General features: G+C 41.1%; 1 pseudogene; it reads right to left on the bottom strand.

The window, feature by feature from the left end:
• The window catches only part of LOC121843942, a 50,603-nt pseudogene extending 28,907 nt beyond the window's left edge, over positions 1-21,696 (bottom strand).
• Positions 21,697-24,788: the final 3,092 nt, after the last annotated feature.

Here is a 24,788-nt window from a genome sequence, read left to right as displayed (position 1 = left end):
CAGAGAGAGAGAAACAACTAGAGAGAGAAACAGAGAGAGAGAAACAACTAGAGAGAGAAACAGAGAGAGAAACAGAGAGAGAGAAACAACTAGAGAGAGAAACAACTAGAGAGAGAAACAGAGAGAGAGAAACAGAGAGAGAGAAACAACTAGAGAGAGAAACAGAGAGAGAGAAACAGAGAGAGAGAAACAACCAGAGAGAGAAACAGAGAGAGAGAAACAACTAGAGAGAGAAACAGAGAGAGAAACAGAGAGAGAGAAACAGAGAGAGAAACAGAGAGAGAGAAACAGAGAGAGAAACAACTAGAGAGAGAAACAGAGAGAGAGAAACAGAGAGAGAGAAACAGACTAGAGAGAGAAACAGAGAGAGAGAAACAGAGAGAGAGAAACAGAGAGAGAAAACAACTAGAGAGAGAAACAGAGAGAGAGAAACAGAGAGAGAGAAACAACTAGAGAGAGAAACAGAGAGAGAGAAACAACTAGAGAGAGAAACAGAGAGAGAAACAACTAGAGAGAGAAACAGAGAGAGAGAAACAGAGAGAGAGAAACAACCAGAGAGAGAAACAGAGAGAGAGAAACAACTAGAGAGAGAAACAGAGAGAGAAACAACTAGAGAGAGAAACAGAGAGAGAGAAACAACTAGAGAGAGAAACAGAGAGAGAAACAACTAGAGAGAGAAACAGAGAGAGAAACAACTAGAGAGAGAAACAGAGAGAGAAACAACTAGAGAGAGAAACAGAGAGAGAGAAACAACTAGAGAGAGAAACAGAGAGAGAGAAACAACTAGAGAGAGAAACAACTAGAGAGAGAAACAACTAGAGAGAGAAAACAACTAGAGAGAGAAACAACTAGAGAGAGAAACAACTAGAGAGAGAGAAAACAACTAGAGAGAGAGAAACAACTAGAGAGAGAAACAGAGAGAGAAACAACTAGAGAGAGAAACAGAGAGAGAGAAACAACTAGAGAGAGAAACAGAGAGAGAAACAACTAGAGAGAGAAACAACTAGAGAGAAACAACTAGAGAGAGAAACAACTAGAGAGAGAAACAACTAGAGAGAGAAACAGAGAGAGAGAAACAACTAGAGAGAGAAACAGAGAGAGAAACAACTAGAGAGAGAAACAGAGAGAGAGAAACAGAGAGAGAGAAACAACTAGAGAGAGAAACAGAGAGAGAGAAACAACTAGAGAGAGAAACAGAGAGAGAAACAACTAGAGAGAGAAACAGAGAGAGAGAAACAACTAGAGAGAGAAACAGAGAGAGAAAAACAGAGAGAGAAAACAGAGAGAGAAACAACTAGAGAGAGAAACAGAGAGAGAAACAACTAGAGAGAGAAACAGAGAGAGAAACAACTAGAGAGAGAAACAACTAGAGAGAGAAACAGAGAGAGAAACAACTAGAGAGAGAAACAACTAGAGAGAGAAACAACTAGAGAGAGAAACAACTAGAGAGAGAAACAACTAGAGAGAGAAACAACTAGAGAGAGAAACAACTAGAGAGAGAAACAACTAGAGAGAGAAACAACTAGAGAGAGAAACAGAGAGAGAAACAGAGAGAGAGAAACAACTAGAGAGAGAAACAGAGAGAGAAACAACTAGAGAGAGAAACAGAGAGAGAGAAACAACTAGAGAGAGAAACAGAGAGAGAGAAACAACTAGAGAGAGAAACAACTAGAGAGAGAAACAACTAGAGAGAGAAACAACTAGAGAGAGAAACAACTAGAGAGAGAAACAACTAGAGAGAGAAACAGAGAGAGAAACAGAGAGAGAAAGAGAAACAACAGAGAGAGAAACAACTAGAGAGAGAAACAGAGAGAGAAACAACTAGAGAGAGAAACAGCTAGAGAGAGAAACAGAGAGAGAAACAACTAGAGAGAGAAACAACTAGAGAGAGAAACAGAGAGAGAAACAGAGAGAGAAACAACTAGAGAGAGAAACAAGTAGAGAGAGAAACAACTAGAGAGATAAACAGAGAGAGAGAAACAGAGAGAGAGAAACAGAGAGAGAGAAACAACTAGAGAGAGAAACAGAGAGAGAGAAACAGAGAGAGAAACAACTAGAGAGAGAAACAGAGAGAGAAACAGAGAGAGAGAAACAACTAGAGAGAGAAACAGAGAGAGAGAAACAACTAGAGAGAGAAACAACTAGAGAGAAAACAGAGAGAGAGAAACAACTAGAGAGAGAAACAACTAGAGAGAGAAACAGAGAGAGAGAAACAACTAGAGAGAAACAACAGAGAGAGAAAACAACTAGAGAGAGAAACAGAGAGAGAAACAGAGAGAGAGAAACAACTAGAGAGAGAAACAACTAGAGAGAGAAACAGAGAGAGAAACAACTAGAGAGAGAAACAACTAGAGAGAGAAACAGAAAGAAACAGAGAGAGAGAAACAACTAGAGAGAGAAACAACTAGAGAGAGAAACAGAGAGAGAAACAGAGAGAGAAAACAACTAGAGAGAGAAACAACTAGAGAGAGAAACAGAGAGAGAGAAACAACTAGAGAGAGAAACAACTAGAGAGAGAAACAGAGAGAGAAACAGAGAGACAACTAGAGAGAGAAACAGAGAGAGAGAAACAACTAGAGAGAGAAACAGAGAGAGAAAACAGAGAGAGAAACAGAGAGAGAGAAACAACTAGAGAGAGAAACAGAGAGAGAAACAGAGAGAGAAACAGAGAGAGAAACAACTAGAGAGAGAAACAGAGAGAGAAACAACTAGAGAGAGAAACAGAGAGAGAAACAACTAGAGAGAGAAACAGAGAGAGAGAAACAACTAGAGAGAGAAACAGAGAGAGAAACAACTAGAGAGAGAAACAGAGAGAGAAACAACTAGAGAGAGAAACAGAGAGAGAAACAACTAGAGAAACAGAGAAAAAACAGAGAGAGAGAAACAACTAGAGAGAGAAACAGAGAGAGAGAAACAACTAGAGAGAGAAAACAGAGAGAGAAACAACTAGAGAGAGAAACAGAGAGAGAAACAACTAGAGAGAGAAACAGAGAGAGAGAAACAGAGAGAGAGAAACAACTAGAGAGAGAAACAGAGAGAGAGAAACAACTAGAGAGAGAAACAACTAGAGAGAAACAACTAGAGAGAGAAACTAGAGAGAGAAACAGAGAAAGAAACACAGAGAGAGAAACAGAGAGAGAGAAACAGAGAGAGAGAAACAGAGAGAGAAACAACTAGAGAGAGAGAAACAACTAGAGAGAGAAACAGAGAGAGAGAAACAGAGAGAGAGAAACAACTAGAGAGAGAAACAGAGAGAGAGAAACAGAGAGAGAGAAACAGAGAGAGAGAAACAACTAGAGAGAGAAACTAGAGAGAGAGAGAAACAGAGAGAAAGAGACACATTAGGAAATGACAGTTCCAGAGGAAACTAATCAACTGAAGAGAGTGTGTGTATATGTGTGTGTATGTGTGTGTGTGTGTATATGTGTGTGTATGTGTGTGTGTGGTCTTACCCATCGTTGTTATAAGAGGCCAGCACCACACTAGGGCTGGAGTAGGCGTTACTAGTAACCCAGGTGCAGTGGACAGCGAACATCATCAGCAGCATCAACATCAACATGGTGACGATACTCTTAATGTTGGGCCCCAGACCTTCCTCTGTCTTCTCCTGCTCTGAGACGTGCTTACGGACCTTCCCTGCCTGCAGAGGGAGACAGGAACTCACAGATATCAGTCACACATCACTAAAAACCCCTGCTAATATGGTACGTTCAGTCAAATATCAGAACTGCAAATCCCTCTTTTCATATGCAGTGACACCAAAAACATATAGACAATCAGTTTGTGGGAAGACACATCTAATAGATATGGTATCAGTTTACTTCACGTTAGGAAAATGTCAACAGCTCTAATACCAATATGAGATCCTCATCAACTGTCTCGACAAAGAAATGAGTTACCAAAATCTAAACCAGTTATGTACTTTAAACCAAAACAAATTGTACTGGTCCATATTTATCAGATGTTATTGGTCCATATTTATCAGATGTTATTGGTCCATATTTATCAGATGTTATTGGTCCATATTTATCAGATGTTATTGGTCCATATTTATCAGATGTTATTGGTCCATATTTAACAGGTGTTATTGGTCCATATTTAACAGATGTTATTGGTCCATATTTAACAGATGTTATTGGTCCATATTTATCAGATGTTATTGGTCCATATTTATCAGATGTTATTGGTCCATATTTAACAGATGTTATTGGTCCATATTTATCAGATGTTATTGGTCCATATTTATCAGGTGTTATTGGTCCATATTTAACAGATGTTATTGGTCCATATTTATCAGATGTTATTGGTCCATATTTATCAGATGTTATTGGTCCATATTTAACAGATGTTATTGGTCCATATTTAACAGATGTTATTGGTCCATATTTAACAGATGTTATTGGTCCATATTTAGCAGATGTTATTGGTCCATATTTAACAGATGTTATTGGTCCATATTTAACAGATGTTATTGGTCCATATTTAACAGATGTTATTGGTCCATATTTATCAGATGTTATTGGTCCATATTTATCAGATGTTATTGGTCCATATTTATCAGGTGTTATTGGTCCATATTTATCAGATGTAATTGGTCCATATTTAACAGATGTTATTGGTCCATATTTAACATGTTATTGGTCCATATTTATCAGGTGTTATTGGTCCATATTTAACAGATGTAATTGGTCCATATTTATCAGGTGTTATTGGTCCATATTTAACAGGTGTTATTGGTCCATATTTATCAGGTGTTATTGGTCCATATTTAACAGATGTTATTGGTCCATATTTATCAGGTGTTATTGGTCCATATTTAACAGATGTTATTGGTCCATATTTATCAGGTGTTATTGGTCCATATTTATCAGATGTTATTGGTCCATATTTATCAGATGTTATTGGTCCATACACATATTTATCAGATGTTATTGGTCCATATTTATCAGGTGTTATTGGTCCATATTTAACAGATGTTATTGGTCCATATTTATCAGATGTTATTGGTCCATACACATATTTATCAGATGTTATTGGTCCATATTTATCAGATGTTATTGGTCCATATTTAACAGATGTTATTGGTCCATATTTAACAGGTGTTATTGGTCCATACACATATTTAACAGATGTAATTGGTCCATATTTAACAGATGTAATTGGTCCATATTTAACAGATGTTATTGGTCCATATTTAACAGATGTTATTGGTCCATATTTATCAGATGTTATTGGTCCATATTTAACAGATGTTATTGGTCCATATTTAACAGATGTTATTGGTCCATATTTAACAGGTGTTATTGGTCCATATTTAACAGATGTTATTGGTCCATATTTATCAGATGTTATTGGTCCATATTTAACAGATGGTATTGGTCCATATTTATCAGATGTTATTGGTCCATATTTAACAGATTTAACTAAATATCTAACTAAATGCTTGTGTTCCAGGCTCCAACAGTGCAGTAGTATCTAACTAAATGTGTGTTCCAGGCTCCAACAGTGCAGTAGTATCAAACTAAATGCTTGTGTTCCAGGCTCCAACAGTGCAGTAGTATCTAACTAAATGCTTGTGTTCCAGGCTCCAACAGTGCAGTAGTATCTAACTAAATGCTTGTGTTCCAGGCTCCAACAGTGTAGTAGTATCTAACTAAATGCTTGTGTTCCAGGCTCCAACAGTGCAGTAATATCTAACTAAATGCTTGTGTTCCAGGCTCCAACAGTGCAGTAATATCTAACTAAATGCTTGTGTTCCATTCTCCAACAGTGCAGTAGTATCTAACTAAATGCTTGTGTTCCAGGCTCCAACAGTGCAGTAATATCTAACTAAATGCTTGTGTTCCAGGCTCCAACAGTGCAGTAGTATCTAACTAAATGCTTGTGTTCCAGGCTCCAACAGTGCAGTAATATCTAACTAAATGCTTGTGTTCCAGGCTCCAACAGTGCAGTAGTATCTAACTAAATGCTTGTGTTCCAGGGTCCAACAGTGCAGTAGTATCTAACTAAATGCTTGTGTTCCAGGCTCCAACAGTGCAGTAGTATCTAACTAAATGCTTGTGTTCCAGGCTCCAGCAGTGCAGTAATATCTAACTAAATGCTTGTGTTCCAGGCTCCAACAGTGCAGTAGTATCTAACTAAATGCTTGTGTTCCAGGCTCCAACAGTGCAGTAATATCTAACTAAATGCTTGTGTTCCAGGCTCCAACAGTGCAGTAATATCTAACTAAATGCTTGTGTTCCATTCTCCAACAGTGCAGTAGTATCTAACTAAATGCTTGTGTTCCAGGCTCCAACAGTGCAGTAATATCTAACTAAATGCTTGTGTTCCAGGCTCCAACAGTGCAGTAGTATCTAACTAAATGCTTGTGTTCCAGGCTCCAACAGTGCAGTAGTATCTAACTAAATGCTTGTGTTCCAGGCTCCAACAGTGCAGTAATATCTAACTAAATGCTTGTGTTCCAGGCTCCAACAGTACAGTAGTATCTAACTAAATGCTTGTGTTCCAGGCTCCAACAGTACAGTAGTATCTAACTAAATGCTTGTGTTCCAGGCTCCAACAGTACAGTAGTATCTAACTAAATGCTTGTGTTCCAGGCTCCAACAGTACAGTAGTATCTAACTAAATGCTTGTGTTCCAGGCTCCAACAGTACAGTAGTATCTAACTAAATGCTTGTGTTCCAGGCTCCAACAGTACAGTAGTATCTAACTAAATGCTTGTGTTCCAAGCTCCAACAGTGCAGTAGTATCTAACTAAATGCTTGTGTTCCTAGCTCCAACAGTGCAGTAGTATCTAACTAAATGCTTGTGTTCCAGGCTCCAACAGTGCAGTAATATCTAACTAAATGCTTGTGTTCCATTCTCCAACAGTGCAGTAGTATCTAACTAAATGCTTGTGTTCCAGGCTCCAACAGTGCAGTAATATCTAACTAAATGCTTGTGTTCCAGGCTCCAACAGTGCAGTAGTATCTAACTAAATGCTTGTGTTCCAGGCTCCAACAGTGCAGTAGTATCTAACTAAATGCTTGTGTTCCAGGCTCCAACAGTGCAGTAATATCTAACTAAATGCTTGTGTTCCAGGCTCCAACAGTGCATTAATATCTAACTAAATGCTTGTGTTCCATTCTCCAACAGTGCAGTAGTATCTAACTAAATGCTTGTGTTCCAGGCTCCAACAGTGCAGTAATATCTAACTAAATGCTTGTGTTCCATTCTCCAACAGTGCAGTAGTATCTAACTAAATGCTTGTGTTCCAGGCTCCAACAGTGCAGTAGTATCTAACTAAATGCTTGTGTTCCAGGCTCCAACAGTGCAGTAGTATCTAACTAAATGCTTGTGTTCCAGGCTCCAACAGTGCAGTAGTATCTAACTAAATGCTTGTGTTCCAGGCTCCAACAGTGCAGTAGTATCTAACTAAATGCTTGTGTTCCAGGCTCCAACAGTGCAGTAGTATCTAACTAAATGCTTGTGTTCCAGGCTCCAACAGTGCAGTAGTATCTAACTAAATGCTTGTGTTCCAGGCTCCAACAGTGCAGTAATATCTAACTAAATGCTTGTGTTCCAGGCTCCAACAGTGCAGTAATATCGAACTAAATGCTTGTGTTCCATTCTCCAACAGTGCAGTAGTATCTAACTAAATGCTTGTGTTCCAGGTGCAGTAATATCTAACTAAATGCTTGTGTTCCAGGCTCCAACAGTGCAGTAGTATCTAACTAAATGCTTGTGTTCCAGGCTCCAACAGTGCAGTAGTATCTAACTAAATGCTTGTGTTCCAGGCTCCAACAGTGCAGTAATATCTAACTAAATGCTTGTGTTCCAGGCTCCAACAGTGCAGTAGTATCTAACTAAATGCTTGTGTTCCAGGCTCCAACAGTGCAGTAGTATCTAACTAAATGCTTGTGTTCCAGGCTCCAACAGTGCAGTAGTATCTAACTAAATGCTTGTGTTCCAGGCTCCAACAGTGCAGTAGTATCTAACTAAATGCTTGTGTTCCAGGCTCCAGCAGTGCAGTAATATCTAACTAAATGCTTGTGTTCCAGGCTCCAACAGTGCAGTAGTATCTAACTAAATGCTTGTGTTCCAGGCTCCAACAGTGCAGTAATATCTAACTAAATGCTTGTGTTCCAGGCTCCAACAGTGCAGTAATATCTAACTAAATGCTTGTGTTCCATTCTCCAACAGTGCAGTAGTATCTAACTAAATGCTTGTGTTCCAGGCTCCAACAGTGCAGTAATATCTAACTAAATGCTTGTGTTCCAGGCTCCAACAGTGCAGTAGTATCTAACTAAATGCTTGTGTTCCAGGCTCCAACAGTGCAGTAGTATCTAACTAAATGCTTGTGTTCCAGGCTCCAACAGTGCAGTAATATCTAACTAAATGCTTGTGTTCCAGGCTCCAACAGTGCAGTAGTATCTAACTAAATGCTTGTGTTCCAGGCTCCAACAGTGCAGTAGTATCTAACTAAATGCTTGTGTTCCAGGCTCCAACAGTACAGTAGTATCTAACTAAATGCTTGTGTTCCAGGCTCCAACAGTACAGTAGTATCTAACTAAATGCTTGTGTTCCTAGCTCCAACAGTACAGTAGTATCTAACTAAATGCTTGTGTTCCAGGCTCCAACAGTACAGTAGTATCTAACTAAATGCTTGTGTTCCTAGCTCCAACAGTACAGTAGTATCTAACTAAATGCTTGTGTTCCAGGCTCCAACAGTGCAGTAGTATCTAACTAAATGCTTGTGTTCCAGGCTCCAACAGTGCAGTAATATCTAACTAAATGCTTGTGTTCCATTCTCCAACAGTGCAGTAGTATCTAACTAAATGCTTGTGTTCCAGGCTCCAACAGTGCAGTAATATCTAACTAAATGCTTGTGTTCCAGGCTCCAACAGTGCAGTAGTATCTAACTAAATGCTTGTGTTCCAGGCTCCAACAGTGCAGTAATATCTAACTAAATGCTTGTGTTCCAGGCTCCAACAGTGCAGTAATATCTAACTAAATGCTTGTGTTCCAGGCTCCAACAGTGCAGTAATATCTAACTAAATGCTTGTGTTCCAGGCTCCAACAGTGCAGTAATATCTAACAATTCACAACAATACACACATCTAAAAGTAAAAGAATGGAATTAAGAAATATATAAATATTAGATTGAGCAATGTCAGAGTGGCATAGACTAAAATACAGTAGAATAGAATACAGTGTATTCATATGAGTTTAGTAAATTATTAACAGTATGTAAACATTATTAAGGTGACTAGTTAGTAAATACAGTAGAATAGAATACAGTATATACATATGAGATGAGTACAGCAGTATGTAAACATTATTAAGGTGACTAGTTAGTAAATACAGTAGAATAGAATACAGTATATACAGATGAGATGAGGACAGCAGTATGTAAACATTATTAAGGTGACTAGTTAGTAAATACAGTAGAATAGAATACAGTATATACAGATGAGATGAGGACAGCAGTATGTAAACATTATTAAGGTGACTAGTTAGTAAATACAGTAGAATAGAATACAGTATATACATATGAGATGAGTACAGCAGTATGTAAACATTATTAAAGTGACTAGTTAGTAAATACAGTAGAATAGAATACAGTATATACAGATGAGATGAGAACAGCAGTATGTAAACATTATTAAGGTGACTAGTTAGTAAATACAGTAGAATAGAATACAGTATATACAGATGAGATGAGTAAAGCAGTATGTAAACATTATTAAGTGATAGTAGTAAATACAGTATAGAATACAGTATATACATATGAGATGAGTACAGCAGTATGTAAACATTATTAAAGTGACTAGTTAGTAAATACAGTAGAATAGAATACAGTATATACAGATGAGATGAGTACAGCAGTATGTAAACATTATTAAAGTGACTAGTTAGTAAATACAGTAGAATAGAATACAGTATATACATATGAGATGAGTACAGCAGTATGTAAACATTATTAAAGTGACTAGTTAGTAAATACAGTAGAATAGAATACAGTATATACAGATGAGATGAGTACAGTATGTAAACATTATTAAGGTGACTAGTTAGTAAATACAGTAGAATAGAATACAGTATATACATATGAGATGAGTACAGCAGTATGTAAACATTATTAAGGTGACTAGTTAGTAAATACATTATTATATACAGTGAGATGAGTACAGCAGTATGTAAACATTATTAAGGTGACTAGTTAGTAAATACAGTAGAATAGAATACAGTATATACAGATGAGATGAGTACAGCAGTATGTAAACATTATTAAGGTGACTAGTTAGTAAATACAGTAGAATAGAATACAGTATATACAGATGAGATGAGTACAGCAGTATGTAAACATTATTAAGGTGACTAGTTAGTAAATACAGTAGAATAGAATACAGTATATACAGAGATGAGTACAGCAGTATGTAAACATTATTAAAGTGACTAGTTAGTAAATACAGTAGAATAGAATACAGTATATACAGATGAGATGAGTACAGCAGTATGTAAACATTATTAAGGTGACTAGTTAGTAAATACAGTAGAATAGAATACAGTATATACAGATGAGATGAGTACAGCAGTATGTAAACATTATTAAGGTGACTAGTTAGTAAATACAGTAGAATAGAATACAGTATATACATATGAGATGAGTACAGCAGTATGTAAACATTATTAAGGTGACTAGTTAGTAAATACAGTAGAATAGAATACAGTATATACAGATGAGATGAGTACAGCAGTATGTAAACATTATTAAGTGACCATTATTAAAGTGACCAGTGTTCCATTATTTAAAGTGGCCAGTGATTCCATTATTAAAGTGACCAGTGTTCCATTATTAAAGTGACCAGTGTTCCATTATTAAAGTGACCAGTGTTCCATTATTAAAGTGACCAGTGTTCCATTATTAAAGTGACCAGTGTTCCATTATTTAAAGTGACCAGTGATTCCATTATTAAAGTGACCAGTGTTCCATTATTAAAGTGACCAGTGATTCCATTATTAAAGTGACCAGTGTTCCATTATTAAAGTGACCAGTGTTCCATTATTAAAGTGACCAGTGTTCCATTATTTAAAGTGACCAGTGTTCCATTATTAAAGTGACCAGTGTTCCATTATTAAAGTGACCAGTGTTCCATTATTAAAGTGACCAGTGTTCCATTATTAAAGTGACCAGTGATTCCATTATTAAGGTGACTAGTGTTCCATTATTAAAGTGACCAGTGTTCCATTATTAAAGTGACCAGTGTTCCATTATTAAAGTGACCAGTGTTCCATTATTTAAAGTGGCCAGTGATTCCATGTCTATGTATATGGGGCAGCAGCCTCTAAGGTGCAGAGTTGAGTAACCGGGTGGAAGCCGGCTAGTGATGGACATTTAACAGTCTGATGGCCTTGAGATAGAAGCTGTTTTTCAGTCTCTCGGTCCCAGTTTTGATGCACCTGTACTGACCTCGCCTTCTGGATGATAGCGGGGTGAACAGGCAGTGACTCGGGTGGTTGTTGTCCTTGATGATCTTTATGGCCTTCCTGTGACATCGGGTGGTGTAGGTGTCCTGGAGGGCAGGTAGTTTGCCCCCTGTGATGCGTTGTGCAGACCTCACTACCCTCTGGAGAGCCTTACGGTTATGGGCGGTGAAGTTGCCGTACCAGGCGGTGATGCAGCCCAACAGGATGCTCTCAATTGTGCATCAGAAAAGTTTGTGAGTGTTTATTGGTGACAAGCCGAATTTCTTCAGCCCCTGAGGTTGAAGAGGCGAGGCTGCGCCTTCAGTTTGTCTGTGATGTGTACCCCGAAGAACTTGAAGCTTTCCACCCTCTCCACTACTGTCCCATTAATGTGGATAGGGGGTGCTCCCTCTGCTGTTTCCTGAAGTCCACCATCATCTCCTTTGTTTTGTTGACATTGAGTGAGAGGTTATTTTCCTGACACCACACTCTGAGTGCCCTCACCTCCTCCCTGTAGGCCGTCTCGTCGTTGTTGGTAATCAAGCGCACTACTGTTGTGTCGTCTGCAAACTTGATGATTTGAGTTGGAGGCGTGCGTGGCCACGCAGTCGTGGGTGAACAGGGAGTACAGGAGGGGCTGAGCACGCACGGATCTATTGGGGCGGTAAGCAAATTGAACGGGGTCTAGAGTGTCAGGTAAGGTGGAAGTGAAATGATCCTTGAATAGTCTCTCTCTTCATGGTGACAGAAGTGAGTGCTGTAGGGCGATAGTCATTTAGTTCAGTTATCTTTGCCTCCTTAGGTACATCTGAAGTCCACTTCTTTTGGCCAGAGCTTTAGTATCTTCCAATCCTTATCTACTGTAGTGCACTATGTTGCACTGCAGTAGTCAGAGCTTTGGTACCTTACATTTCTGGGATCTGTTATTTCAGTTTATGAAACATGGGACCGACACTTTACAGTATACTGAACTATATCCTGAATACTGAATATACTGAACTGTATACTGAATACTGACTATACTGAACTGTATACTGAATACTGACTATACTGAACTGTATACTGAATACTGACTATACTGAACTGGATACTGACTATACTGAACTGTATACTGAATACTGACTATACTGAACTGTATACTGACTATACTGAACTGGATACTGACTATACTGAACTGTATACTGAATACTGACTATACTGAACTGGATACTGACTATACTGAACTGAATACTGACTATACTGAACTGTATACTGAATACTGACTATACTGAACTGTATACTGAATACTGACTATACTGAACTGGATACTGACTATACTGAACTGTATACTGAATACTGACTATACTGAACTGGATACTGACTATACTGAACTGTATACTGAATACTGACTATACTGAACTGGATACTGACTATACTGAACTGTATACTGAATACTGACTATACTGAACTGTATACTGACTATATTGAACTGTATACTGAATACTGACTATACTGAACTGTATACTGAATACTGACTATACTGAACTGTATACTGAATACTGACTATACTGAACTGTATACTGAATACTGACTATACTGAACTGGATACTGAACACAGACTATACTGAACTGTATACTGAATACTGACTATACTGAACTGTATACTGAACACTGACTATACTGAACTATATACTGAATACTGAATATACTAAACTGTATACTGAATACTGACTATACTGAACTATACACTGAATACTGACGATACCAAACTGTATACTGAATACTGAATATACTAAACTGTATACTGAATACTGACTATACTGAACTGTACACTGAATACTGACTTTACTGAACTGTACACTGAATACTGACTTTACTGAACTGTACACTGACTATAGCGAACGGTATACTGAATACTGACTATACTGAACTGTATACTAAATACTGACGATACCAAACTGTATACTGAATACGAACTATACTGACATGTATACTGAACTAAACTATAAATGCAACCTGTACATCATAGAGGTTTCCAGAGAGCCTCTAGTCATCCTCATACCTTATCATAGATGTTTCCAGAGAGCCTCTAGTCATCCTCAAATCTTATCATAGAGGTTTCCAGAGAGCCTCTAGTCATCCTCATACCTTAACATAGAGGTTTCCAGAGAGCCTCTAGTCATACCTTATCATAGAGGTTTCCAGAGGGCCTCTAGTCATCCTCAAATCTTATCATAGAGGTTTCCAGAGGGCCTTTAGTCATCCTCAAACCTTATCATAGAGGTTTCCAGAGAGCCTCTAGTCATACCTTATCATAGAGGTTTCCAGAGAGCCTCTAGTCATACCTTATCATAGAGGTTTCCAGAGTTCCTCTTGTCGTCCTCATCACTACTGTCCTCTATGGGAGGGCTCTCCCTCTTCATGTCATCCCCTAGGTAGTGTTCAAACACGCTGGAGAAGGCTATAGCTGACAGCATACACACTACAGGGGTCAGGGTCAGCATCAGACGGACCATCACTCCAGCAAAGTAGACAGCACTGATGGCATACAGGGCCACTAGGGGGAGACAGAGAGCAGGGTTAGAGTTTAATATACTGGGTTAGAGTTTAATATACTGGGTTAGGGTTTAATATACAGGGTTAGAGTTTAATATACTGGGATAGAGTTTAATATACTGGGTTAGAGTTTAATATACTGGATTAGGGTTTAATATACAGGGTTAGAGTTTAATATACTGGGATAGAGTTTAATATACTGGGTTAGGGTTTAATATACCGGGTTAGGGTTTAATATACTGGGTTAGGGTTTAATATACTGGGTTAGAGTTTAATATACTGGGTTAGAGTTTAATATACTGGGTTAGAGTTTAATATACTGGGTTACGGTTTAATATACTGGGTTAGGGTTTAATATACTGGGTTAGGGTTTAATATACTGGGTTAGAGTTTAATATACTGGGTTAGGGTTTAACACACTACTCTCTCTGAGAAGTAGACAGCACTAACAGCATCCAGAACCACTAGGAACAGCAGGGTAAAACACAGAGATCCTATTAAAGAACCACTAGGAACAGCAGGGTTAAACACAGAGATCCTATTAAAGAACCACTAGGAACAGCAGGGTGTGTATGAGTGTGTATGTGTGTGTTTATGTGTTTCTATGTGTCTGTGTGTGTCTGTGTGTGTGTTTGTTGACTTGAATAGTAATGATTGCTGTAGTCATTATATTTCTATGGTCACACACACACCTGCACACACACACACACCTGCATACACACACACACCTGCATACACACACACACCTGCATACACACACACACCTGCATACACACACACACACCTGCATACACACACACACACACCTGCATACACACACACACACCTGCATACACACACACACACCTGCATACACACACACACCTGCATACACACACACACACACCTGCATACACACACACCTGCATACACACACACACACCTGCATACACACACACACCTGCATACACACACACACACCTGCATACACACACACACCTGCATACACACACACACACACCTGCATACACACACACACACCTGCATACACACACACACACCTGCATACACACACACACACCTGCATACACACACACACCTGCATACACACACACACCTGCATACACACACACACCTGCATACACACACACACACCTGCATACACACACACATTGCCATGCCATCTAACTGTAGACGTGTCTTACCGAAGACTCTCTCGTCGTTGATGTTCTTGATGCAGAACCAGAGTCCAGCAGGAAAGGTACAGACCAGGATGTGGAGGTCGAAGAAGAACGAGACCCAGGTGGTGGGCTGGTGCTCCGACACAGACGCTATGATGGGGATGTGGATCTTAGCATACCTGGAGAGAGGAGAGAGGGGAGGGAGAGGAGGGAGGGAGGGAGAGGGGAAGGGAGAGAGGGGTGAGGGAGGGAGAGGGGGAGGGAGAGAGGGGTGAGGGAGAGGAGGGAGGGAGGGAGGGAGGGAGGGAGAGAAGGAGAGAGGGAGGGAGAGGAGGGAGGGAGGGAGGGAGGGGAGGGAGGGAGGGAGGGAGAGGGAGGGAGGAGGGAGGGAGAGGGGGGGGAGGGGGAGGGAGGGAGGGAGAGGGGGGTGGGTTGAGGGAGGGAGGGAGAGAGAGGAAGGAGGGAGATGAGGGAGGGAGAGGGGGGGAGGGAGAGAGGGGTGTGGGAGGGAGGGTGAAGAGAGGGGGTGGGGTGAGGGAGGGAGGGAGAGGGGTAAGGGAGGGAGGGAGGGAGGGATTTAAAGGATTTATCTGAAGAGCCTGTGGAAGGTTGTTGCTACAGGAAGTGAGTGGACATTGGCAGAAAGAGGAACACAGTGGTTCCTTGGTAAAGGTGATCCACAGGGAGTAAAACTAGACACACGTAGACCTGACACGACCCACACTGCACTGCAGCAGAACACGCACTCTGAGACAAATAAACAGCTGATTGGGCACTCTGACAGCCTTCTCTCTCTACAGCAGAGGCCGGTGTGTGTGTGTGTGTGTGTGTGTGTGTATGTCTGTGTCTGTGTCTGTGTGTGTGTGTGTGTGTGTGTGTGTGTGTGTGTGTGTGTGTGTGTGTGTGTACTGTTTAGTGCTTACCCGGTATCCCACAGTGAATAGAATCGACCACTCCAAGGAGCGATGTGTCCTAAAACACAATGAACATTATTAAGTACAGCACAGTTATGATTATGTACACGATCACACACACGTTAGGTTTTGGAGATTACAATTGATTCCCATTCAAAATCCTATTTCCCTGACTCCTAAACTCCTGACTCCTAAACTCCTGACTCCTAAACTCCTGACTCCTAAACTCTGACTCCTAAACTCTGACTCCTGACTCCTAAACTCCTGACTCCTAAACTCCTGAATCCTAACTCCTAATGCCTGACTCCTAAACTCCTGACTCCTAAACTCCTGACTCCTAAACTCCTAACTCCTAAACTCCTAACTCCTAACTCCTGAATCCTAACTCCTGACTCCTAAACTCCTGACTCCTAAACTCCTAACTCCTGACTCCTAAACTCCTGACTCCTAAACTCCTGACTCCTAAACTCCTGACACCTAAACTCCTGACACCTAAACTCCTGACACCTAAACTCCTAACGCCTGACTCCTAAACTCCTGACTCCTAAACTCCTGACTCCTAACGCCTGACTTCTAAACTCCTGACTCCTAAACTCCTGCTCCTAAACTCCTGACTCCTAACGCCTGACTCCTAAACTCCTGACTCCTAACGCCTGACTCCTAAACTCCTGACTCCTAAAACCCTGACTCCTAAACTCCTGACTCCTAAACCCCTGACTCCTAAACCCCTGACTCCTAAACCCCTGACTCCTAAACTCCTGACTCCTAACTCCTGACTCCTGACTCCTGTTTGACTCCTGTTTCTATATAACAACACAGTATTGACCTACCTGTATAAGTCAGGTATATAACAGCACAGTGTTGACCTTCCTGTATAAGTCAGGTATATAACAGCACAGTGTTGACCTTCCTGTATACAGTAACTCTGGTATATAACAGCACAGTGTTGACCTACCTGTATAAGTCAGGTATATAACAGCACAGTGTTGACCTACCTGTATAACTCAGGTATATAACAGCACAGTGTTGACCTACCTGTATAAGTCAGGTATATAACAGCACAGTGTTGACCTACCTGTATAAGTCAGGTATATAACAGCACAGTGTTGACCTACCTGTATAAGTCAGGTATATAACAGCACAGTGTTGACCTACCTGTATAAGTCAGGTATATAACAGCACAGTGTTGACCTACCTGTATAAGTCAGGTATATAACAACAGTGTTGACCTACCTGTATAAGTCAGGTATATAACAGCACAGTGTTGACCTACCTGTATAACTCAGGTATATAACAGCACAGTGTTGACCTACCTGTATAAGTCAGGTATATAACAGCACAGTGTTGACCTACCTGTATAAGTCAGGTATATAACAACAGTGTTGACCTACCTGTATACAGTAACTCAGGTATATAACAGCACAGTGTTGACCTACCTGTATAAGTCAGGTATATAACAACAGTGTTGACCTACCTGTATAAGTCAGGTATATAACAGCACAGTGTTGACCTACCTGTATAAGTCAGGTATATAACAGCACAGTGTTGACCTACCTGTATAAGTCAGGTATATAACAGCACAGTGTTGACCTACCTGTATAAGTCAGGTATATAACAGCACAGTGTTGACCTACCTGTATAAGTCAGGTATATAACAACAGTGTTGACCTACCTGTATAAGTCAGGTATATAACAGCACAGTGTTGACCTACCTGTCTAACTCAGGTATATAACAGCACAGTGTTGACCTACCTGTATAAGTCAGGTATATAACAGCACAGTGTTGACCTACCTGTATAACTCAGGTATATAACAGCACAGTGTTGACCTACCTGTATAAGTCAGGTATATAACAACACAGTATTGACCTACCTGTATAACTCAGGTATATAACAGCACAGTGTTGACCTACCTGTATAAGTCAGGTATATAACAACAGTGTTGACCTACCTGTATAAGTCAGGTATATAACAGCACAGTGTTGACCTACCTGTATAAGTCAGGTATATAACAGCACAGTGTTGACCTACCTGTATAACTCAGGTATATAACAGCACAGTGTTGACCTACCTGTATAAGTCAGGTATATAACAACAGTGTTGACCTACCTGTATAAGTCAGGTATATAACAGCACAGTGTTGACCTACCTGTATAAGTCAGGTATATAACAACAGTGTTGACCTACCTGTATAAGTCAGGTATATAACAACAGTGTTGACCTACCTGTATAAGTCAGGTATATAACAGCACAGTGTTGACCTACCTGTATAAGTCAGGTATATAACAGCACAGTGTTGACCTACCTGTATAAGTCAGGTATATAACAGCACAGTGTTGACCTACCTGTATAAGTCAGGTATATAACAACACAGTGTTGACCTACCTGTATAAGTCAGGTATATAACAGCACAGTGTTGACCTACCTGTATAACTCAGGTATATAACAGCACAGTGTTGACCTACCTGTATAAGTCAGGTATATAACAACAGTGTTGACCTACCTGTATAACTCAGGTATATAACAGCACAGTGTTGACCTACCTGTATAAGTCAGGTATATAACAACACAGTATTGACCTACCTGTATAAGTCAGGTATATAACAACAGTGTTGACCTACCTGTATAAGTCAGGTATATAACAGTGAGGAAGACTGCCCCAGCAGCCAGAGAGACCCCCAGGAAGAACAGGGTCTGGAACTCCTGTCTGGTCAGTCTGTCTTTCAGGTACTGGAGGAAGGCATAGGCCTGGAGCAACGCAAACACACCTGGTAGAGAGAGGGGGAGGAGAGATTAGAGAGATAGGCGAGGAGAAAGAGAGGGGAGAGGACAGGAGAGAGAAAGAGGTGGGAGGCGAGGAGAGAGGAGAGACAGAAGGGGGGAGGCGAGGAGAGATGAGAGAGAGAGGCAAGGAGAGAGGAGAGAGAAAGAGGGGGGTATATAGAGAGAGTGTTGAGGTGAGGAGAGAGAGGGGGAGGAGAGAGAGAGGGGGAGGTGAGGAGAGAGAGGGGGGTATAAGGAGGTAGAGAGAGGGGGAGGTGAGGAGAGAGAGGGGGAGGTGAGGAGAGAGAGAGGGGGAGGTGAGGAGAGAGAGGGGGGGAGGTGAGGAGAGAGAGTGTTGACCTAGGGGGAGGTGAGGAGAGAGAGGGGGGAGGAGAGAGAGGGGGGAGGTGAGGAGAAAGAGGGGGAGGTGAGGAGAGAGAGGGGGAGGAGAGAGAGAGGGAGGTGAGGAGAGAGAGGGGGAGAGGGAGGTGAGGAGAGAGAGGGGGGTAGGAGAGAGAGGGGGAGGAGAGAGAGAGGGAGGTGAGGAGAGAGAGGGGAGGTGAGGAGAGAGAGGGGGAGGTGAGGAGAGAAGGAGTTTACATTATACCCCTGTACAGGTAGGGAGAGGGAGGGGTGTCAACAGGCATCCATCACAGCAACATGCATTTCTATGACTATAGAAGGTCTAATATACACTGAGCTCTAAAAGCATTGGCACAGTAGTGACCCATCTGTTGTTGTTTTGGTTCTGTACTCCAGCACTTTGGATTTGAAATGATACAACGAGTCTGAGTTTAAAGTGCTAAATATTTAAGAGGATGAACCGGTAAAATAAATAAACGTTGTGAACATCGTCCTCCCATCCTAATAAATAAACTTTGTGTACATCAGGTAATAAATAAACCCATCCTAATAAATAAACTTTGTGTACATCGTCCTCCCATTCTAATAAATAACCTTTGTGAACATCGTCCTCCCATTCTAATAAATAAACTTTGTGTACATCGTCCTCCCATTCTAATAAATAACCTTTGTGTACATCGTCCTCCCATCCTAATAAATAACCTTTGTGAACATCAGTCCTCCCATTCTAATAAATAAACTTTGTGTACATCGTCCTCCCATTCTAATAAATAACCTTTGTGTACATCGGTAGAGAGAGGGGGATCCTAATAAATAACCTTTGTGAACATCGTCCTCCCATTCTAATAAATAACCTTTGTGAACATCATCCTCCCATCCTAATAAATAACCTTTGTGAACATCGTCCTCCCATTCTAATAAATAACCTTTGTGAACATCGTCCTCCCATTCTAATAAATAACCTTTGTGTACATCGTCCTCCCATTCTAATAAATAACCTTTATGAACATCGTCCTCCCATCCTAATAAATAACCTTTGTGAACATCGTCCTCCCATTCTAATAAATAACCTTTGGTAGGGAACATCGTCCTCCCATTCTAATAAATAACCTTTATGAACATCGAAGGTCCTCCCATTCTAATAAATAACCTTTGTGAACATCTGTTGTCCCATCCTAATAAATAACCTTTGTGAACATTGTCCTCCCATTCTAATAAATAACCTTTGTGAACATCGTCCTCCCATTCTAATAAATAACCTTTGTGAACATTGTCCTCCCATCCTAATAAATAACCTTTGTGAACATTGTCCTCCCATTCTAATAAATAACCTTTGTGAACATTGTCCTCCCATTCTAATAAATAACCTTTGTGAACATCGTCCTCCCATTCTAATAAATAACCTTTGTGAACACCGTCCTCCCATTCTAATAAATAACCTTTGTGAACATCGTCCTCCCATTCTAATAAATAACCTTTGTGAACATCGTCCTCCCATTCTAATAAATAACCTTTGTGAACATCGTCCTCCCATTCTAATAAATAACCTTTGTGAACATCGTCCTCCCATTCTAATAAATAACCTTTGTGAACATCGTCCTCCCATTCTAATAAATAATGTGTATTATTATGTAGTAGTGTATTATTTGTCCCCCTGTATTCATAGCAATGACTCCATCAAGATTGTGACTTTTACGGATAATCCTGAGTGAATCAGGAGTGAGAAAATTAGATGCTCAAATATCATACCCCCCCAGCACCCCTTCAGCACCCCCCCCAAAAAAATGCTAAGCTCCCCTGCTAAAACAACCCAAAAACAGTCACTGTCCCAATACTTTTGGAGCTCACTGAATCACAATATCTGTCTCCCTATATAATCTGTACATGGCTATCAATCAATTAATCAATCTACCTACCTACCTACCTACCTACCTACCTACCTACCTACCTACCTACCTACCCACCCACCCACCTACCCACCCACCCACCCACCCACCCACCCACCCACCCACCCACCCACCCACCCACCCACCCACCCACCTACCTACCTACCTACCTACCTACCCACCTACCTACCGTCCGTCCATCCACTATCTATCTATCTATCTATCTATCTATCTATCTATCTATCTATCTATCTATCTATCTATCTATCTATCTATCTATCTATCTATCTATCTATCTATCTATCTATCTATCTATCTATCTATCTATCTATCTATCTATCTATCTATCTATCTATCTATCTATCTATCTATCTATCTATCTATCTATCTATCTATCTATCTATCTATCTATCTATCTATCTGATCAGTTGTCTGGAGCTGGGGCTGATAACAGGAAACGTCCAGAGTGAACTCTGTACAAGGGCAGCATCAGGTTGTGACATCACGGTCCCAGGTGATTGGTCCTTACCTGCTGCAGCCATGTGTTCGCTGGTCCTGATTGGCTGGAACCCCACAAAGGGGATCTGCATGGAGAGCACCAGACCAACGATGTAGAATGTACTGTAAGCTGTGGAGACAGACAGGGTTAAGACACTGGAGACAGAGAGTAAGAGACAGACAGGGTTAAGACACCAGAGACAGACAGGGTTAAGACACTGGAGACAGAGACAGACAGGGTTAAGACACCAGAGACAGAGAGTAAGGTTAGATCCTCACAGAGAGAAACCATTATGCCTGCATCCTCACAGAGACAGACAGGGTTAGACCAGAGACAGATCCTCAGGGACCATTAACCTGCACCAGAGACAGACAGCCTGCATCCTCAAGAGACCAGAGACAGACAGGGACCATTATGCACCTCACAGAGACCAGAAGCCTGCATCCTCACAGAGACCATTAAGCCTGCATCCTCAGAGACAGACACAGAAACCATTAAGCCTGCATCCTCACAGAGACCATTAAGCCTGCATCCTCACAGAAACCATTAAGCCTGCATCCTCACAGAGACCAGTAAGCCTGCATCCTCACAGAGACCAGTAAGCCTGCATCCTCAGATACAGTAAGCCTGCATCCTCACAGAAACCATTAAGCCTGCATCCTCACAGAGACCATTAAGCCTGCATCCTCACAGAGACCAGTAAGCCTGCATCCTCACAGAGACCATTAGCCTGATCCTCACAGAGACCATTAAGCCTGCATCCTCACAGAGACCGGTAAGCCTGCATCCTCACAGAGACCAGTAACAGATCCTCACAGAGACCATTAAGCCTGCATCCTCACAGAGACCAGTAAGCCTGCATCCTCACAGAGACCAGTAAGCCTGCATCCTCACAGAGAGAAACCATTACGTCTGCATCCTCACAGAGACCAGTAAGCCTGCATCCTCACAGAGACCAGTAAGCCTGCATCCTCACAGAGACCAGTAACCTGCATCCTCACAGAGACCAGTCCTGCATCCTCATAGAGACCATTATGCCTGCATCCTCACAGAGACCATTATGCCTGCATCCTCACAGAGAGAAACCATTACGCCTGCATCCTCACAGAGACCATTATGCCTGCATCCTCACAGAGACCATTAAGCCTGCATCCTCACAGAGACCATTATGCCTGCATCCTCACAGAGACCATTAAGCCTGCATCCTCACAGAGACCATTATGCCTGCAGCCTCACAGAGACCATTAAGCCTGCATCCTCACAGAAACCATTAAGCCTGCATCCTCACAGAGACCATTATGCCTGCATCCTCACAGAGACCAGTAAGCCTGCATCCTCACAGAGACCATTAAGCCTGCATCCTCACAGAAACCATTAAGCCTGCATCCTCACAGAAACCATTAAGCCTGCATCCTCACAGAAACCATTAAGCCTGCATCCTCACAGAGACCATTAAGCCTGCATCCTCACAGAGACCAGTAAGCCTGCATCCTCACAGAGACCATTAAGCCTGCCATCCTGCATCCTCACGGAGAGAAACCAGTAAGCCTGCATCCTCACAGAGACCATTAAGCCTGCATCCTCACAGATACCAGTAAGCCTGCATCCTCACAGAGACCATTAAGCCTGCAGCCTCACAGAGACCATTTAGGACAAAGACAGATGGAGTGTCCCGTGTCGAAGGAGGACATAACACACAGTTGGAAGTAAAGTCGGAAGTTTACATACACTTAGGTTGGAGTCATTAAAACTTGTTTTTCAACCACTCCACAAATGTCTTGTTAACAAACTATAGTTTTGGCAAGTCGGTTAGGACATCTACTTTGTGCACGACACAAGACATTTTTCCAACAATTGTTTACAGACAGATTATTTCACTTATAATTCACGTATCACAATTCCAGTGGGTCAGAAGTTTACATACACTAACTTGACAGTGCCTTTAAACAGCTTGGAAAATTCCAGAAAAAGATGTCATGGCTTTAGAAGCTTCTGATAGGCTAATTGACATCATTTGAGTCAATTGGAGGTGTACCTGTGGATGTATTTCAAGGCCTACCTTCAAACTCAGTGCCTCTTTGCTTGACATCATGGGAAAATCTAAAGAAATCAGCCAAAACCCCTCAAAATTGTAGACCTCCACAAGTCTGGTTCATCCTTGGGAGCAATTTCCAAACGCCTGAAGGTACCACGTTCATCTGTACAAACAATAGTACGCAAGTATAAACACCATGGGACCACGCAGCCGTCATACCGCTCAGGAAGGAGACGCGTTCTGTCTCCTAGAGATTAACGTACTTTGGTGTGAAAAGTACAAATCAATCCCAGAACAACAGCCAAGGACCTTGTGAAGATGCTGGAGGAAACCAGTACAAAAGTATCTATATCCACAGTAAAACGAGTCCTATATCGACATAACCTGAAAGGCCGCTCAGCAAGGAAGAAGCCACTGCTCCAAAACCGTCATTAAAAAGCCAGACGACAGTTTGCTACTGCACATGGGGACAAAGATTGTACTTTTTGGAGAAATATCCTCTGGTCTGATGAAACAAAAATAGAACTGTTTGGCCATAATGACCATCGTTATGTTTGGAGGAAAAAGGGGGAGGCTTGCAAGCCGAAGAACACCATCCCAACCGTGCAGCACGGGAGGTACTGGTGCAAAATAGCGGGCATCATTAGTATTGAAAATTATGTGGATATATTGAAGCAACATCTCAAGACATCAATCAGGAAGTTAAAGCTTGGTCGCAAATGGATCTTCCAAATGGACAATGACCCCAAGCATACTTCCAAAGTTGTGACAAAATGGCTTAAGGACAACAAAGTCAAGGTATTGGAGTCAAACAATTTAAAGGCAATGCTACCAAATACTAATTGAGTGTATGTAAACTTCTGACCCACTGGGAATGTGATGAAAGAAATAAAAGCTGAAATAAATAATAATCTCTACTATTATTCTGACATTTCACATTCTTAAAATGAAGTGGTGATCCTAACTGACCTAAAACAGAGATGTTTTACTCGGATTAAGTGTCAGGAATTGTGAAAAACTGAGTTGAAATGTATTTGGCTAAAATGTACGGAAACTTACGACTTCAACTGTACCTGTCAGACCAAAGGGCACTGGTCAAAAGTAGTGCACTCTATAGGGAGATATTTGCGACGCACATTGTCAATTACCACGCCCATGAAGGCTTCTACAGCTGCTACTGCTTTCT

This window comes from Oncorhynchus tshawytscha, unplaced genomic scaffold (assembly GCF_018296145.1).
Source record: "Oncorhynchus tshawytscha isolate Ot180627B unplaced genomic scaffold, Otsh_v2.0 Un_contig_9458_pilon_pilon, whole genome shotgun sequence".
Lineage (NCBI taxonomy): Eukaryota > Metazoa > Chordata > Actinopteri > Salmoniformes > Salmonidae > Oncorhynchus > Oncorhynchus tshawytscha.
Note: the sequence above shows the minus strand (reverse complement) of the source record. Positions and strands in the feature narration are given on the sequence as shown.